At 42.2% G+C, this 19,944-nt stretch overlaps 1 long non-coding RNA gene across 4 annotated transcripts in view; it reads left to right on the forward strand.

Moving 5' to 3' along the window:
• LOC137483156 (uncharacterized) overlaps nt 1-19,944 on the forward strand; it is a 110,547-nt gene that overhangs the window by 31,008 nt on the left and 59,595 nt on the right. Inside the window, exon 3 of one of the 4 annotated variants that reach the window (XR_011004378.1) lies at nt 17,260-17,555. The exons of the other annotated variants lie outside the window; for them this stretch is intronic. This is a non-coding gene — a long non-coding RNA (uncharacterized lncRNA). Of the gene's footprint in view, nt 1-17,259; nt 17,556-19,944 lie in introns of those variants that run through there. 4 annotated transcript variants of the gene reach the window in all.

The following is a 19,944-nucleotide window of genomic DNA, read 5'->3' on the forward strand; positions in this document are numbered from 1 at the left end:
TTTCCTGACACCAGAGTTACAGCTCTGAAAAAAACAAAGGGCTTGACATTTACCATTCATATATTCTGCAGAAACTGAGATCCAGGCTCTGAAGCTGCAGGAGTGAAAGAATACAGAGTTCATCACCTGCTGACACTTATCTTGAAAGGAGAGTGTCAGAGGCAAATCCTGCCGGTTAGGACTGAGTGCCCAAGAGAAGTGTCAGGTTCCAGATCTTTTGCAGCATGAATAAGATAGACCTTCTATCGTGAGCCTGCAGAGATGCCAGGACCTGCACATGTCTGGGCACAAAAGGGAAAAAGCCTTTTTTTCCTCCTTGAAGATTATGCCAGCTGGGCTTGGTAAGGACCCTGCAGTCATCACAAGGCTGCCCCTCAACCCACCCTGTTCCACACATACCTGAGGGTCATGAGCATGAAAATTAGGTAAATTTAGGTTTATTTTATCATTATTTTATTTTTCCTGAAGATGATCCCAGGTTATGGTACCTTTCAGGAGACTTATCTCATTGGAAAAAAACTCTCCAAGAAGACAATTCAGAGCACCTCAGCACAAATCCCTGCTGTAAATTGCTCACATAAAGATAAGTTTATCCCTGTTTGTTAATCTCAGTGGCAACCTAGAGAGACAAGCCTCTGAGATCAATTACATATTTTAGGTCTCTAATGACTTCTCCTGACTGGTTTTTCTGTTCACTTTAGGAAGCTGGACTCATTTGGAGGTAACAGAGGGACTCTGGGTGGATTTCCCATTGCTGAATGAGACTGTGGGTGTGTAATGGACACCCTGTCTTTATGGGGGACTCTCTGCATCAGCACTGCTGGTGCTCAGGAGTGACCAGTGACTGCTTCCTTCCATACACCCCCAGGAATGCAGAATTTTCCAAGGAGAGCAGAAGTAAACACGTGCATTTCTTCCATCTCAAGAGCTGACCTATGAGTTATGCCAGGCAAACACAGGTGCTTCAGGGAATTGTAGTTCAGGTTATTATGAAGTACTGAGTAATTGCCTCTGTTTTATCTTCCTCACCTTCTCTGCTAATGATACAACCTATCCCCCAAGGATTTAAACCCATCAGTGTCAGTAAATCCAGGTAATTCCAATAATAATTTTAAACTTCTGCCTGTGTTTGCATTGTCAGAGTTGTGGTATAATCTTTTACTGGATGGTTGCATGACACAGGCAGGGTGTGCTTTGGCAGAGGTGGAACCCGGGTGGGGTTTGTTATGGAGTGAGGGCAAATGAGGATTTGTATTTCCTTTCTTCTGCATGCAAAATCTTCATTCCCATGGGAATCTGCTGGAACTTTCTCTCTGCTGCACTCACTTTGCTTAACTCAGATTGGACTCAGCTCCTTGAGATCATTACTCGTGTGCAGTTCTGAGCTACTACTGATTACAAAGATCATGTGTAGCTGTAAGCATCTTTAATTCCAGTAACTTGAAACAGAATAATTAGTGGTTAAACTGAGCTTCACAACAAATATTTTAAATAGGAATGACTTTCCCAATTTTTCAGATGTTAATTTGTGGTGTACATGTTATGTGATTTACTGACACAGTGAAATTGTAGCAAAGCCAGAAAATGCTTCCAAGACTCCTATGAGGAGATGAGTGAGCTGTCTCAACAGAGAAATATTTGCACCAAAAATAGAGCTCAGCCAAACATTATTTTGGTGTGGGTAGGAGATTTTCTTACATTTGTCATTCTATGCGGAAAATTTCAAGAAAAAAGCAAATAGAACATTATTTTAAAGTTTTTTTTTTATTTTGAGAATGTAGAGATTAATATTTTCCCACTTTTGCCAGTGACTGTGTTAGAATGAATTGTACTTTGCAAGTTGGAATCTTGTTTCCTTCTTTCATACCTATAATTTCCAGAGACTACATGATTTGTATTTGTATTGTTCTAAATTGCTATATGCTTTCCTCTCTGCACTTCTGTGTGTCTCTCTATGAGGGATGTTGAGAAAAAGTGTTTTGTTAATGTTCTATTAAAGTTCTTTGAGTGGAATATGTTGTCTAAAGAAAGTCTGATATACATTTAATCCGAGACAATGTTGAATGTATTTGAATTTGTGTAAATGGCAATAAAAACTGGTGTTCTATGTAGAATATTTCCAGTAGTCTGGGCTCTCTCTTGCTCCTTGCTTATGCCATGCTAAGATTCTGGACTTTTTGGTTCTGGAGGTTTGAGTTCTGTGTTGTACTGGCTGTTTGATGGATTTATTAATAACTTTTAAGGCGGGATTCCTTGCTGCCCTATGGAACTGCATTAGATGAGCTAAGTTTTTATTTTCATTCCCAACCTTCAAGGCACAGTCCCTTTGTGTTTTTCAACACATCAGGCAGGTAAAAATTCTGAACTTTGATTGAAATGAATGCAAGTTCCTTTGCTCATGAGGAATGGCCAATCCATGAGTCAATGGATTGGTCATCTTGGGAAGAAAATGTCAGGAGCCTCTCTTCACTGAAATTGAGTTATTTATATCTTTTAGTGTTAATGTTATTTTTTATCTTATCTCTTACAGGCTGTACTTTATATTAAGCTGTACATGTTGCAGTTGATGCCCTCTGGAATGTTTTTTGGAACAATGGCATACACTGAGGAGCTGTGCTTTGTAGTGCAGCAGAGTACAGGAGTATCTATCACTTCATACATGTACTTTGGACAGCCTCACTTTTTATACATCTCCTTAGAAAAATGACACTTTTGGTGCTGCCAGCTCAGTGTTGGATTCCCACACTGACATTTCAAGAGAAGTATTCAATTATGTAGGCACTGTGCTGAGTTTTAGTAGAACTAATAGTGCAAATTCACACGATTTGCGTGAGCGTAATTAATTTTTCAGTTAATGATCCCATTTGTTATGCTTACAGATTCCACATGTGCTTTGTATACAAGGAAACAGTACACATATGGGAGTGCTGCAAAGGCATGCCTACATGCAGGGTGCTTAAGGCAGTTGAATGGAGTTCCTGGGAAATTTGCTTTAATGGGAATGTCACAGGAAAACACAAACTATCTGCAGGGACTGGCTCTGAGCTAAGGCAGTCACAGGTAACTTGTCAACTGTGAGGCAGAACAGTAAAACTGCAAACTTCAGAAGCCATCTCAGGAACTGATAACCATGTGGCAAAGCTCTGCTTATTTGGAATGTTACGAGAAACACAGATAAGTGTGTAAGCATAATCAAGTATTTCCTCTGCTGGGTATTGTATGTTAAATGGACCACACAAGATTTCACCAGAAAATCCTATTTCACAAATGTTCTAAATCCACAAGTGCCTGGCGATGACACAGCCATAAAATACAGCTTTTAAAAATCCTCCATCAAGCGGATGGGGTTTCTGATGCATTATATCAGCAACATTGATTTAAACAATGAAGAATTGATTAGAAAATTGGATTCCAAATTGAACTTTGTGAGTAAATCCAGATCTGTGCTCAGACCTCTGTTTGAGCTGGAAGATCTGGAGTGTGCTTGGTTTGGGAAACAGAACCTCTGTTTTTTTTTGTTGAGGTCCTTTTGCTACTGCTAGCGATGCTGTTTACATGAAATTAAATGAAAATGGTTCCAGGCAGAGCTTAAGAGAAATCCTGTTAGAGTGCATATCATGTACAGCATGTAGGTATCCTGCCAACACTTGACCGTCCTTTGTAACACAAGTAAGCATTTGCAACACCTTGATGTGGATTTAACTGTTAAATTTAGGGAAATACATTTCTGTATCAGTGGTGAATGAGAGCTCTGAAAACTCGACATCTCTGCTGTTGCAAGTATTTTCCTTCTCAACATTAGCCCTGATGGATCCCAGAAAGGAAAGACATGAAAAGCCCAGACCATGATGTGCAGAGAGCATGCTGCTTCCCAGAGCCATGGGCTGTCTTGCAGGTGGTGAAATTCCACCAAAACCCCCAGAGCGTCCCAGCTTCCACTCCTTAAGACCACAGCACCTGTGTTTACTGCGCAAGCAGCAGCCTGGCTTTAGCTCTGGTCTTTGCACTGCTGCTGAAGAAGCTCCTTCCATGGCAAAGTCACTGTGACTTTTGGTCCCCCCAAGTCACCATCGCCTCCTGAAGCCCCTCTTTAGATACAGGGTGGTTTGCCTGTCATCTGGCTGCATCAGATCCTCTTGGTGTGGCATTTTCCAGCATGAATCAAATCTCCTAACACTAGGCAGGTGGTGTTTGGTTGCAGTTATGTCTGTTACACAACTTGCAGCTCACTTTGTTTAAAATGCCTTCCCTCTCTTCTTTGGGCCAGTGTATTCCCGGCTCCTCCGCGCATGTTCCAGTTCAAAGAGAAAGTGCGGGAAGTCCTTTGGACAATGTGGTTTGTAGGCATGACCATGATCCCACATTTTGGGTGTGAAACAATAGATTTGTAACACTATTAAGGCAAAAGACACCTTTCTCGGTGTGTCAGGGAAGAGCAGAGGTTGTAGAAATCACTTGCTCCTTTAGAAAGGGTGGCCAGTTCCTGTGGGAGAGAGTTTGATCCTGCCAGCCCCTCACTCCATGATTCTCCAACAGGTACAAGTGATCTCAGCAACCCAGTTGAAAATCTGATAATCATAAAGGTTTTATTTGCCTCTGCTGGGCTTGGGGTCAGCTGACTCAAGGCACCCCAGAGCCCTGCTGTGGTGTGGTGTAATCAGCCCTGTAGCAGCCTGGGGAGATCTGCCCTTTTCCCTGGAAGCTGATGAACCTGATGGACCTTGAGGAGTTCTGTGCATCTCCAGGTGTGTGTGGTCACATTGCTCACCTTGTATACTGCTTTGGTAGCAAAATAAGGCTCTGCCAGTGGTGAAAGGCAGGAATTCATTCCTGACACCATGAGTCACCCTCCTATGTCATGGAGCACGTGGTTTCATCACCCTTGCCATTATTTTACCTTTCAGCTGAGCAGTTACAGGTACTATTAATCTATAAAATAGATGTAGGCAGACAGGAAGACGTCATGTAAAGTCTGCAGAGACACAACCAACAGACACAAAAAGAAAAAGCAAAAAAAGCCAGCTTGAAAACATGACCCCAACTTCTTACTGTTGTGTATTCCAGGAAAATGATTTATTGTTGGCATGTACCCATGTCATACTGGTACTCAGGACTAAGTAAAAGTCACAGTAGTCACTCAGGCCCTTGCTTCTGTCATTGTATTTTCAGATATTTCAGGGAATGAGGTAATGACTTTTAGATCAAGGTCATTTTCAGCTGCATCAATTATTTCACTTTCTCCTGGCAAAAGCATCTGCATACCTCTGCACAATGTGAACTACCAGGCAAATGTTTCACTGGAAAACCTGACTGCTCTCAGCCATGCAGAGTGCCTGGTTCGTACATTAAATTGGTTAAATCGTTCAAACTTTTACTATGTAACTTAGAAACTGGTACGCAGAAACACTGCATGTTACCAATTTAATGCATTTAAAACAAATTTAAGTGTGTTCCAATGTTCTTAGTCACTGCTACACAAAGGAGAGACCCCATATTTCAAATAACAAGGCTTCAGCAGAGAGATGACGTTAGTGGTGGGTAATAAGCTGAACTATCTATCAAGATATCAAGTATGAAACAGATGGTGAGGAAAAAAAGGTCCAGATACATTTACAAGCCTTTTAACATGCTCACCCATTTAATTCACTGCAAGGTCACAACTTGATGTCTTAGACATGCAATCTTCTCTTCAGCTGGAAATGAAAGCAGGGCTTAAAAAAAAAAAAAGAGAAGACTGTTACAGAAGACTTTGAGGGGTTTAGGCAGTGTTTCTGGGAAAGGAAAATGCCCCACCATCAAACCTTGCAGATCTTTGTTTGCTAGCACTGACTCTCAAATACATGATTTGTAGACCTGCATCCATTGATTCCTCCAGTGGTTCAGTACATTAGGAGTGATTTGCTGTAATGATTCAGCTCTGAAAAATTAATTCCCTTCCTTTAGGACAATAATTTTGGGGGTTAGGAGTGTTCTTGGTTGCACCTCTTGTGGCTCTTCGTCCACAAAGATTTGGGGCTAATCAAATGCTCCCTAGCCTGTTAAACCTCTGTAACTCGGTCTGGGTGTGGTTTTCAGCTGGCCACAAAGACCAGCCCTCTTTACCTTGTGGGGTTCTCCCTTTTAACACTCCATTCTTGGATTCTGGCACAATATAACCTGTCTGTACATGCTTTCTCACAGCATAGATTAAAATGTTAAAGAACCTCTAGTAAAAGTTTTACTTTTAGTTAAAGCCTTCATTCTAGTGGCTGGGGAATTGATGTCAGATGGAAAATGATTTCCCAATGGTTTGGTTTTTGTAGCAAAAGTCTTCAACTTTTATGTAGATAGTCTTTGAAGTTAGAAATTGTTGTTAGACTATCAAATATTGTTTGAGGTGTCACTCAATTTTTTTTCTCCCTTTTTCTATTACGGGAATGGGATCTTAGCAAAGAATTATTGTGGTAGGAAACGAACATATGACTGACACTGGAAAGAAAGATGTTTATGGGGCAAGTATGAAGGGAATTGTTGTGGAACCAAGGCCTGTCAATATCATCTTGGTTAATTCTCCAAGTGTCTGGTTTCTCACTCAAAGAAAGCAGGGTTAAATCTCCAAAGGCATCATACTTGAATATGTCATCCATGGTGCAGAATATTTTCTAAAATGTCTTTCTTCTGGTGTAATTTCATGTTGCTGGTTTATCTGAGTCACACCCGTAGTTTGAGGCCGAGGGTGTGATGGCCTTTTGGGCTGTAGTTGGCTTGAACCTACCTAGAAAAATCCCCTTCCTTTCCCTTTCCTTTTTTTCTGGATGGGTCTCTGGCCTCCCACCTCCTTTTCTCTGGCCCTGCATGACTCTTCCCACCACTGTTTTTGTCTGGAGAAGGGCTGAGCATGGGTCAGACCGATAGGTGGCACACAGGGAGCTCTTAAATGGGCTGGAGAAAAAATATACAAAGAGAAAATGAAAATAATAACATTCCAAATGCCACAGGAAAAAAAAATACAATTCTGGGTGAGTTGGTTTTTTTCCCATCTTCTGTTTCTATATTTTCCTTCTGCTTTTGAAATTGCAAACGGATCTGGTTATCCAAATGAGTCATTAACTGCCTGTCCAAAAGTGAATGTGATCCCTCTGTACCGGTATCTGCAGGACATAGGTAGTACCTTAATTTCTTCTGTTACCTGCACTGTTTTAGCATCTCCAGCCAAGCACCAAAATCCTGCTCCACTAACAAAATCCTCCTGTCCTAAAGAGCTAAAGTGTGAAACTTCAGGCAATCAGATGGTACCAGTGATCAGAAGAGCAAAGGGGGAAACTGGGACAGGGGTAATCAGCATGATGCTCTTCAACAGTACCTGATTCAACAGCAAATTCTCAAAAATGAGTTAATGGAGCTATAAGTTACCCTATTGTAGCAACCATTTAGAAGATTTACAAGCTCTAGGAATTGTCTAGTTGCCCTAAATTCCTACAGAAAATGGTGGCTTGGATTTTTACTACTGTTTCATAATATCTTCAACACCTTCAGTCTTCTTAAATAGAGCTGGAGTTCAAATCATCACCTCCTGGAGCAGAGGGCTCAATGACCTTTCCTTTGAGTTCTCTTGGTCTTGGATGGTCAGTAAAAAATGCACAAGACACTCAGCCCCACAGAGGAGACACGAGAGCCTATTTCAGACAAGCCAAGTTGCCACTGTTGAGATATAGAGAGGTCAGAACAATTCTGAAAGAAAATCTGGGTCTGTCTAACACCATCCCCACAGAACCCAAATCACAAATCTTCAGCACTGCTGGAGTTTTCATGGCATCCTCAGTGAGCTTCCTTGGAAAGGAGTGCAGTCAGGCTCTGTATTTTCACATCTCTAAAAGCACAGGAGACAGTCAATAAAAAAGGGATGACTGTCTTGAGATTACCCCCCCTCCTGCATGTTCTGAAGGCGACAGAACAGAGTGGATAGCGAGCAACCTGCTTGCCTTGGGTGCAGATGGCTTTAATTGTCATTCCCAGATGTTCTGCCTCTTGAAGGTCAAATTCACCTTGTATAAATCGGGCTGGTACCATCCAGGGAAAGCACAGACATTTTATTTGAAAAAATGTAATAAAAGAGTGTCCTTCTTTCTTGTTATTTCTTTCCTTGTAAATTTAAAGGGAACAGATTGAGAGGGAGGCCCGGCTGGCACAGGTCATGGTAATGGGATATAGAAGCTTTTGTCTGGAAGATGTGCGTTCAAATCCAGCTCAATATCACTGTGGATAAAACACTGAAGTATTTTGGCTGCTGTAGCTCAGCTGCTGGTATTAGTCCTGGATTCTCACTGCTGCAGCTGACACTGTCTCTGTTAAAACATGGCAGTACAAAAGCTGTGCTCAAAGACAAGGGCTGGGCAAGACATCCACCAGGAAAGGACACATGTCCTCAGGCCAGGCATGCAGGGAAACCAGTGATGCTCTTGTTTTGTGGCAGTGAAAAACTGGCATGTTGCACACCTCTCTCACAAATGTGCCAACCTCCACCCCAAAACTTACTTCAGCTTTTAATTTCCCCTTCCTCTCCCACCCCTGTAGGAAGTCTGGTTCATCAGCTGACTCCACCGGGGTTGGAAACGTTTTCCTTCTGTCCAGCAGCACTGATTAGCAGACAGGGTATATCCCTGTGTTTTTGTGTCAATAATGCACAGTGTATTTTTTAAGTGTACTGTAATTAGGTGGAAACATACTGTTGTGTTGGGCATCACCAGATGGGGCTTTTACACATAGTCTGCAAGGCTTTTTTTTTTTAAAGGCACATGTGCAAGCTGAGACTCTGGGGAGGACGTGCTGCAGAGTTGTGTTCAGTTATTTAGGCATCTGTCGAGGCAGCTTTGGAAGCAAGGCTGTTGAGTGAGTATTAAGATGTGATTTTTCTTGAGCTTGGATTAGAATCAGTTACTGAGACAGGAACCAAGCTTCAGATTTAGATGTCTTCAGATGTCTCAAACAGAGTCATGAAGGCAGAGGCAAACAGAAACTAGATCTCTTTTAAAATCTCAGCCAAAACCTGTATTTTTCCAAGATGACTGTGTATTCCCCTATTATCTTTCTGCAGATACAAAAGAAATAAATTTTTAGGGTTGCAGCCTTAGCCTTTGATGGTTTCTTTGGGCAATTTTGGAAGAAAGGAATGAAGATTACACATATGATAAATGTGGATTTTAATGGAGAAACAGCTAGAAATTCTAAAGGTGATTAATTAAAGGAAAATTAAGATCCCATTAAGCAACTGTTCAGGGCAATTTCATGCTGGAAAATTTACTGATTCAGACACAGCACTTTGTAAATATAGGCCATGAGATGAATAGGGAATTTTCCTCTATGACATTTATTCCCTTACTTTTCTTGTGGACTGAGAAATTTTGCCTCCATAATCTCAGAACCCAAATATCTTTGATTCATATTCCCATAGTTTATGCTGCAAGCAGATAACACCTGAATGAGAAATTTGGTGGCTAATTCAAGATACTGAGGAAATAGATCAAAGATGTGTTGTGCACACCAGATCCTAGACCGAAAGTTGTGCTCAGGGCCACAAGACTCTGTTTGTTGCATGCACAGATCCTAAAATGCTGCCTGAGCCAAGGGCTGGGAGAGTAGCAGGAAAAGCAATGCAAGGAAAAGCTGAAAATATGGTGGAGGCACCAATCCACGTAAAAAAGGGGTTTTATACAATTTAATGAGTGTGGTGGTATCTGCATAAGTGTATAAGTGAAACTGGGACCAAGGTGAGGGAGACATCCTTGGATGTCCAGCAGCTGGGAAAATTGGTTTTTTTTGTTCAAGTACTTGGTGGCTATCCATGTTCCACCTTTGCTTTTCTGGCTGAGCTGCTGGATGAGTATTTGTGAACGTGATTTGCTGGGAGGGGATGGGTTAGCCATTAGTGAAGGTCTCAGTGGTAGAATCACAGAATCATGGAATGGCCTGGCTTGGAGGAAATCTTGGAGATGATCTTGTTCCAAGACCCTGCTCACAGACAGGGACACCTTCCACCATCCCAGATTGTTCCAAGCCTCATCTGTCCTTAGACACTTCCAGGGATGAGGCAGCCACAGCTTCTCTGGGCAATTTGTGCCAGGGCCTCACCACTCTCTCTTCTCACAGGGAAGAATTTTGGTCATCATATCTGATCTAAACTCACCCTCTTTCTGTCTGAGGCCATTCTCCCTTGTCCTGTCACTGTGTGCTCATGGGCTGGGGCAGTGGACTCCTGTGAGTGCTGCCAGTCAGGATGAGCTCTGGATGAGAGGTTCAGGAAGAAAAAAAAGGAAGGAATCCCAACTGCTCTCTTGCTGCTCTTTTATACATTCACAAGGTGAACTCTAATGCTTGGGGTGGGAGTTCTTGTTCACACCAGTGTGCCCTTAGAGCAGAGCATTCAACATGGACCACTGGTTGCTTTTCTTCCTGAGCCTTTAATCATATCAGGTAACATACAGCGCCCAGCCTTTATTTAGAGAGGTGTCCTGAGCAGAAATGTGGGCACATGTGGGAAAACAGAAGTGCTGGGGGCTGCCTAGACCTCACTCAAGTGGTCATTGATCAGCCACTGTGCTCACACCACACTGGGCTTCCTATTTTCACTAACACTTGGTGGAGTGCTGCAGGAACAGGCTGATTCTTCATGCTCCTTGGGGACATTAACAGCTTTGCTAAGCACTCATTGCTTTTCTGAGTGTTTTAAAACTGTCCTGGAAAGAACTTGTAACTTAGAAAAATTTTAAACCATCACCAGACTGGCACAGTGGTCGTTGAACAGATTTGGAGGTTTTTTTGGGAGGTTCCCATACCAGGTTAACATTAGTCCTTAAAGTTCTCCAACATCTTAGCACACTAATGGTGAAACCACCATGATTTAAACAAGCAAGGGGGAAAAGCCAGGATAGAAGGAACTAATAAGTACACAACAAAAACGTTCTGCTCAGCAGTGTGTTTGAGGGGGAGAAAAAAAAAGATATAAAAAATAAAAAACCCAGAAGAAACAGATGTATCTGCCAGAAGTTAAATACACATCTGTTAAGGATGCTCTTCTCATATTTGGGGTCAGAAAAATATGTACAAATGTAGCACCTTGCTGATTGACAGAAAATCCTCAGTTCTGGCACTGAGAATCTTGTTTTCTTGACAGCACTTTGTTTTAAGGCTAGAGGCAGAAAAATGTCTTATGCTTGTCCTTAAACTGGAAGGCCCTTTGTTCAGGATACTTATACCATTTGCAGATAATGATGTGCATTGCAGTTTCAGCTGTCTGCATATGCATTTTTATGTTTTTTTATGACAGCTCTGCGTACTGAACTAAAAGGCCATTTAGAGCTGTCAGGAAGTGACAAGCATTACCCTTTACATTTACAATTCTGTTAGCATGCGTTGTCAGGTGGGCTCACCATTCCACCGACATACGATTTTCTTTGAAACCTATGTATGACTTTAATTTAATACAGCAGCCTCCAAAAAATAGGAAAAAAGAAAAAAAGAACCTTATTAAGATTTCCTTTTCCATTTATCTACTTTTTTTTTTCTTTCGTGTAGTTCTTTTTTCCCCACTCTTCCTTTCTTTTAACTGTTTTCTTAAGCACGAAACAGAGAAAGAGACAAAAGTAGCTGTCTAGCCTGGAATACTGCAGCAAGCTTCTCCATTTCAGGCTGTGATGTTACATAGAAAACATAGTTGATTTAGCCCATTGACTTAGGAAAAAAAAATGCTACCAGCATATGCTAAATATTGAACCAAGTTGTGAAAGTAGGAAGATCAGAACACCTGTAACTTACAGTCTTAGTATATTATTTATTTTTTCTTAGCTAGCAATTTAACAGTCTGCCTGACACCACTTTCCATCCCTACGGATCAATTTTGAATGCACTTGGACTGAGTTGCCCACCAGCCTATTTTTTTCTGTTGGCTCACGTTGCTTGTCAGTAACTGCATTGTAGCAACCCCTCCAAGGTCTTCTTCAGCTTCCAAAAAGTCACTGTCCCCCAGCTGCACTTTGAGCTGCAACTGATTTATTAATGATTTTAACAAGATTCTACCTGAAAAAAGACCACCCTTGGAAGCCCTAAACATCAGAGCCAGCTTTTCTCTGCTGAGTGAGGAGTCCAAGTAGGTGCACACTCAAAGGCAGGGAAGCAGAGGCACAGAGCTGAGAGGAAGGTTCAGCTTTATTCTCAGCAGCAGAGAAAGTGGTTAGGAGCATCCAAGTGACAATGAAAGCAAAATCTCCATGTGAACAGATTTTGGGCTGTATTTTTTATATGGTGATGATATGGATATATTATTTAAGTGCTGTCAGTATGTTCAGTCACTCAAGCCCCAACAGAAGATGCATCCCCAAAGAGCTTGCAGTCCAGAAACTGCCTAAACTGCACTCCCTGGACTGCAGAAGTTGGTGTGATGGTTATTGAGGGCTGTGTTTCAGATCAGCACATCAGTATTGTGTGGCTGGAAGGACTGGACAGTATTATGAATAACACAAGCATTTTTCACGCTAGGATTTTGGTCTGTCAGTGGGATTTATCCTGAGGGCTTTCAGGATGTTCTAAGCAGGGCAGCCCAAATGGCAGGGCTCAGTAAATCCATGTGTTATTGTGGGCAGTGTGGAAAGATGTGTATGGATGGGTTTGTAGTTCAAGGAGGCGTCATAAGAATTAAGGATCAGACCACAGTGTGCTTGGGAGTAAAGCAACACATGTGGCTACTTTGACATTGAATTCTTTTCCTGTCACTGCATAAAGACATACCCCAAACATTATTTTTAAGCAGCTGTTCTTACACACGCTTTGGATGACACATCTGAGTCCATGTTTCTGTACTTCCTAAGTTCTTCATGTGTCTTGAATATGCACTACTGATGTGTTGCACTCCCAGGGAGGCAAAGGCTCTCTGAGGTCATCCCTGAATGTAAGCCATCCTCCCTTCCTCCTGAGGTCCTTCATTTACAAGGTATTTTTTCCTGTTGCAGTTTGTAGGAGTGCATATTGATTTGGGAACTTTGGGTGGGGCAGCTTGATTCCAGTTCTTCTGAAGTCAATGACAGTATCTTTAGTGAAAGAAAGCCAGATTCTTCAGGCTTGAAGAAGGAAAATGGCAATAAATATCCAACAGCCTCAATGAGGTAAAGCTTGGTGATGTAAAAAACTGAAAGAAATGCTCTGGAGGGGCTGCCATAATGAGGGCGAAGTGTTATTTTACAGTACATCCTCAAAGATGCAGGAACAAAATATGAGCTCCTGCAGCACCCCTAGGGCCACTGTGAAATTCCCATTGACCTGCAATGAGATCCCCACCTGCTCTCCTCTGAATGCAGGAGGAAAGTTAAGTAGCCCTTTAAAATTTCTGAGTCTTAGTTTGTTCCCTGCTTGTAAGAAGAGGCCAGAGCTCTTTGCACCAGCCTCCGCTGCTTCTGCCTGGACTGAGACTTACTGTACTTGAGAAAAAGGGGAATATTCCCATGTATCCATTCCTTCTCTTCCTTTGTCACTATTTTAGATTTTGCCCTAACCTATAATACTCTGCAGGGACCAATTACATTACTCCAACATAGACTTTTCCATTAAATGCCTTTACAAGCTTTTCTAATTCTCTTCATAGACATTCTGACTTTATATTGAATTTCAGCTCCTTGCAAGTAAAGAAATAGAGTCTGTATGTGCAAATAATCCTGTGTCTGCACAGAGATATGTATATTGTAGGCAAATATTTGTCTTTACAAGGTATCCTTTTATATGGACCAGATTCCTGCTTTGCAGGTGCTTATTCCTCAAGGCCATGAAGCACTTAATGTTTATCTTTCTGTATTTTCCTGTGCATTTTCCTACAGTTAATTCCCATACTTCACTTATTGCTTCTCAAGAGCTTAGCTTGTCCTTACCAAACTACTACCATTAAACCATTACAATATTCACTGAGTTTTTTTACTTTGGAGACTGGAAGTTACATATTGGACACAGTTCTCTAAAACTAGCTCAGAAGTGTGACCTTGAGACACATTTTCAGAAGTGCTCCAGTGCCACTGTTTCCTTCTGATAGAAGCTCCAAACTTTTTGAATTGTTTCAAGATTTTGTTTCTCAGAAGAGAAATTTCTCTGTTTGGAGTTAAAACACTCCCCCCCTACTTTTTGTGGATATTTTAATAAGATCTTGTTGATGTGAGCAACTGTCATGCAAGAGGTCACAGAGGAGGGCAAGAAGCACTGAGCAGCTCCCTCTCTCCATGAATATGTGGGGAAGCAAAGGGAAAAGGGGACTGTGAGAGTAGCTCTGACCTTACAATAAACCATTATTGTTATTAGGGTAAGCCAGGAGTGCTCTGGAATACCAGACACTTGGGAGTCTCCATTGCCCAGTGTGGACAGGCCACTGGTCACCTGAGAGCTGGCAGTCCCCTAGATCAGGCTCAGAGATGCTCCCAGAAGGCTTTTCTCAGATCAAACTGAAGTCCCAGAGGAAAAGTCCCCAAGTGAAGAGGATCCCCCCCCAGTTCTTCCCTTTTTGATTCTTCCTGAACCTCTGCACCTGGGGTAGCCCACAGCATCTTTTGCAAGGATGAGGACATCCTCTAAGTAAGACTGAGACTGAAATAATTAACATTTCATGCAAGTTCACTAAAAGTCTCTTTTACTGCTGACCCATCGAAGAGTCTGGTTAAAGCTTTTTGTGACCGGGCCTTTGTGACATCTCAATCTATTAAAGATAAATTGTAATTTTAATTACATCTAGTTTTAACAGGGAGGTACCCATAAACTGTCAAATACACACATAAATAGTGATGATGACTCAGTTATAAAGATGTTATATGATCTTTTCTCTTGGAGACACCAGTTAACTTCCATGAAGTGTGGGGGATTTTTTGCAGAAAATCTGAATTATTCATAGGCTCTCTATGGGATCATAGGAATTGCCATGGTGGATCAGATTGCTTGTCCGTCTAGTTCAGTAACCTGTCTCTCACAGTGAGGACTACAAGACAAGACATTTCAGAGAAGGATCCAAGAAACCTCAGGGACAGCAGCCATGGGATGACCTGCCTGTGGGGAAAATTTCTTCCTCCCTGCCTTCCCCTCTGGCAGCTGGTGGGTTGTGTTTGCCCTGCGGCAGGATGGCTTGGATCATGTATTCAGATTTAATCCCATTATTTTTATTTGTTATTTGGATTGCAGCAGTTTCTAGAGGAAGTCAGCTGGGTCAGGTCCCCTGGTTGTAGGCACTGTACAAACACAGGGAAAATGACAGTCCTTGCATAATGCCATTTGTAGCTGCTCTCGTTACCCATATTGGCATCTCTACATATTCATCATTTAGGCTTCCTCTGCAATTGCTTCAGCAGCTCAAAGAATTTCATCTTGCTGTTTCTCTAGGACTCCTTAAGCCCTGTTGGGGTTTTGTTTGTAAACCACTGGGTACACATTCCCTTACAGAAGGTGCAGCAGATGAAGCAGAGCACCAGTGGTGGAAGTGCTTCGGTGCTTCTGAAAGTTTATTAGTCTGTATTAAAGAAGGAAAACACCTGACCCCCAAAGTTGTGCTGGCATTCACTCTCTCCAGGAGCCTCTTTTCTTCTCTGGAACATGTGCTGAATTCTATAGCTGAAGTGATATTCGCTGTAATACCCCACACTTCCAGCTCTTCTCACTTACATTAAGACATTAAACTTTCCACTCAGTCTTGTTGTTTTCTTTCTGTAGCTCCTTTTGCACAAAACTTGTAACCTCATTCCAAAGCTAGTACTGTTTGATATCTTTATGCCACTATCTAGGAAAAGATACTTTAGCTTCTTTTATCTACAGGAATTGTCCAAGTATTCTGCTAAAGAACCCTAATGGAGGGCTCTGAAAATCCATTAGGAAATTGTCCACAGGCAAAGCTTTCTGAGAAGGCAACAGTTCTACTGCACTGCCAGTTCATTCAAAGAAAATCACCCTTCCTAAGGGTGTGTGCATCCATTTCCAGAGTAGGGAGGGAAGTGGACTTTGGTTGGGATTTGGGTTAGCTCTGTTTCGTTGTAGTGCTGTTAAATATTTGTGCAGGGAGCTGATGAAGCAGTCCTCTGCCTTCTCACTGTCATTACCTCTTTTGTAAATGGTGAGCATTAGCAAACCTTTATTTCCTACCTGATTTTCAACTCAGTTATCAAAAGAAAGAAATTAGGCTCAGAACTTCAAATCATAACAAGAACAAACAAGCATGATGTTTTAGATATGATTTGTACTGGGAGAAAGAGGGATAGAAATGAAATCTGAGAGATATGAACTCCTACAGTGACTGTAAAATTCCCTTTCAGAGCAAAAGGGGGAAGTAAAAAAGTAATTCTTCAAGCCCAGTGGAGCTTTCCCCCCACACGAAATTTCAGCAGATTCTGAGCATCAAGCGCACAGACAGCAAATTATTATTTTATAGGTTTACTCATTAAATGACGTGTACCTCCACAGCTTGTCAGAGCAATTAGAGTAACAGATAAGATGGCTGAAGACCCCTTGATGTTGAAACAAAAGGTTGACATAATGCTCAGAGAGCAGCTCTGGAGTGTGTCCCCTGGGGCTCTGTGCAGGAGCGTGTGGATGCTCAGGATCAGCAGCGTGGGCTCGGCTCTCTCTGGATAATGCGGTCACGGGAACGTGCACTTCTGTTCAGTTATTCCTCTTCAGGCCAGCCTGAACCTCGGCAGAATAATGGCTCAGCCTTTCTGCACAGAGTGGCTGTGTCCAGCCTCACTCACTGTCACAAGAGCAGGGGCATCAGGGTAGAGAAAGAACTGGTGTTGCTGATGGGTCTGGATGCTCTGTGTGGGGACAGACATAGTAAAACCTTTATTTGCTCTAAAAGACTTGCTCTCTGTTTGCATTTGTATTTCATTTCTGCCTGCTCATTTTCAGGCACTGTTCTATTTATATCCACATCTTTTGGGAAGGAGAAAATTGCTTTACTTGGACTTTTCAATCATGATCTTTTCCATATGGGTTGATCTTTGCAATTTTCCAAGTGCAGGTAACTCCTGCAACAGCCAGAACTTCTGTGTGATGGCATTTTGCTGTAAAGAGAGATCCAAAGGTCTGCTGCAAACATTGGCCAAGCACAGCCTTCAGTAGTCTCTCTTTTTGTCCTCTGGAACAACTGATTGGCACATGGAATTTACTGTGGGGTGTTCCTAATGGGTCCCATGCTCGCAGATTGCCTGGTTGATGTAGAACAGAAATTTCTGCACTGTGATCTAAGAATCAGCACTATTTATTTGTACTGTGCAGCAGCCTCAGCCCTGGGCTAAATTCAAGGTCCTGCTGTGATAAGGGCCAGGCAAACACAGTGTCAAGCCTGAGTTGCCCCAAGGATCTGCAGCCAGAAGGGAGAAGATGGAGCCAGGGCTGGAGGAAGGCTTTCTGGTGGTCTTGAGAGCACTTGCTGGAGTTCCTCAAAGCTGATTGATCACCCGGTGCTGGCAGGCCTTCTCCTTTCCAGCTGGTAAATGTCATTAAAAGACAGCTATAAATACATTAAATACTTTCCTAATATTGCTTTTCCATGTGATGTGCTGCTGCTGTTGCTGCAGGGAAGCTGATCAAGAATGTGAGAGGAGGTGATCTCTGCAGCTCTGGGAAGGAGGGGGGATGCCCAGCCCCAGCATTCAGCCCTGATCCACACAGTGCAATAACCTGTGAAGGCAGGGAATTAGTGCAGGAACATTTGCCTGTTGGTTACTACTCGCTGATTACTCAAGACAAAAAAAGCTTGGCTTTGGGTCTTTGCTCAGCAAATTATGTCATTCTGTTCACAAAAGGGAGAGCTTGCAGTATGGTTTCTAAATTGAAGCTAGTGTTTCAAAATTAAAAGCAGACAGGGCAGATGTGCCTAGGAGAAATTTATATCCATATCTTTGGGGAATCAGCTAATCGCTCTGCCAGGACTTCAAAACAGCCTTTCCTATGTAGGACTTGATTGCACCACACCTATACAAGCCACATTGAATAACGTGGAATTAAAATGTTACCAGATATTTCCTTAACTTTGCCATGTGAAAAATGAGGGCAAATGTTGATGAAACCCAGAAATTCCAGGGCTCCAACAACATGATTTAATATTACTCAAGATGATTTTACAAAGAAAGCGAGAGTTCAGAGTCCAAGCGATCATCTCGAGCTTAATGGGCAGACATGTAAGATACTAAAAGATTGATTGGAACCATCTGAAACTGGAACATATAGTATTACTGATAATTCCTGCAGAGATATTGCAAGGCAGACATGCTTGTTTTGGATCCCAGGTACAGTACAGTGATGCTATATTGGTTTACAGTAAAAATTGGCCAGAGAAGGTCAAAGAAAAGTCATTCTTCTCCTCCTTTACCCCAAAAGAGTCATTTTATGGAAGATGATAAAAATGAGAATCTGCTCTCAGTTTGCAGAGTTCAGAATGGACTCATTTGCTGTTCCTGTTATATTTTCCCATGTTTTCCCCTTTTAGAATTGCCTAATCCAATTTAGGGTTCATTAGTGAATTGGGATATAAGGATGATAAAAATATGAATAAAATCTGAAACATTCACTAAAATAGAATTTTTAATAAGGTCAAATATATTTGGAAAATGTTTTACTTTCTATAAATGTCTCATTATATTCTAAGAAAGAAATTACTTTTTCAAACCTTTACTAAGACCCTTGCCTGGCTTATATATCACCATTTAACTGTATAAATAAAAATATAGTAAGTAACAGATACATGTACATTTGTGGGTTTCTGATGTTAAACTTCAAGTCCTCTTGCTGTAGATGGCTGCTGGCTGGAAATGGTGGGAGACTGAAGTATCTCATGATTAATTTTCAGGTCTGATCTGCAACCCCTGCAAAGGATGAAGCTTTGCCTCTTGTTTTGAGCATATACTACGTATGCACCCCATGTTTTATTTTAGAACAAAAACCAACTTTTTTCCCTATATTTAAAAATTACTCAGACTGTTCTCAAAATCTCTCCTTAAAAGTTGTGTAGACTTAGCTCTCTGTCAGGGTTGACAGAGGGTAAAGAGAAGCACTAATGCATTTTAAACACACCTAAAAGAGCTTCTTTATACAGTAAAGACATCACAGCTTTAAAGGCAGTTAGCTCAGACCCTTTCTGGGAATCTCTTCTTTCCAATAATATAAAGTTTGTGGAAGTTTCTAACCCTGCCGTTTCATGAGAATTTGAATTGTAAATCTGTTCCTGCTTCAGGAGTCAGACTAAGTAATCCAGCCGTGGGCCTCCAGCCAGTGTGAGTGCTGGGAGGGGAAATGTTACTGTTAAAAGATGAAAAAAAAGGGGGACTATTTCTACAGTGAGTTTTTCTATTATTTTAAAATAGCAGCTGTGTGAATCTGCTGATGGGTTTGGAAAGCTGGAAGTGGCCCTTGGGGAATGGGTTTTGTAGGCAGCAAGCAGGTGGAGAGAGGAGGCTGTGGAGCCCTGTGTGATTCCAGCACCCAAGATGACACCCTGCCATTGGGATGTCATGTTGTTAGATGTGCCTCTCTATCCTCTCCATCCCCAGATCTGCACCAGAACCTTTGGCACATGCCAAAAGATTCCCCAATCCCTGTTCTGCCCCAGAGCAAGCAGCTGTACTGGAGCTGCCTGTGCCTGGTGACAGCTTCTGGCAGTGCCTGGTGCCCCAGATGGGGCTTTTTTTGGCAGGCTGAGGGCTGGCCCTGCTCCTATCTTTTTCTGGAGTGTGCAGGTTCCTGTAAACAGCCCAGGCTGTATGGGAACCCCTGCCATCTTCTCCAGAGCTTTGGAAACACAGAGTCCTGCACTGTGCTGGGGTGTGCTCAGAGCAGGGACAGCAGCCCAGCGTGGTATGTGCTCTTTGGGATGCTGCCCACCCACAGCTCCAGTGTAAGGAGTGCCTGAACTCACTCACAGCAGATGTCAGGGTGCTGCAGGCAGTGTCCAGTGCCAGGGGA

Source organism: Anomalospiza imberbis, chromosome 15 (assembly GCF_031753505.1).
Source record: "Anomalospiza imberbis isolate Cuckoo-Finch-1a 21T00152 chromosome 15, ASM3175350v1, whole genome shotgun sequence".
In the NCBI taxonomy this organism is placed as follows: Eukaryota; Metazoa; Chordata; class Aves; order Passeriformes; family Viduidae; genus Anomalospiza; species Anomalospiza imberbis.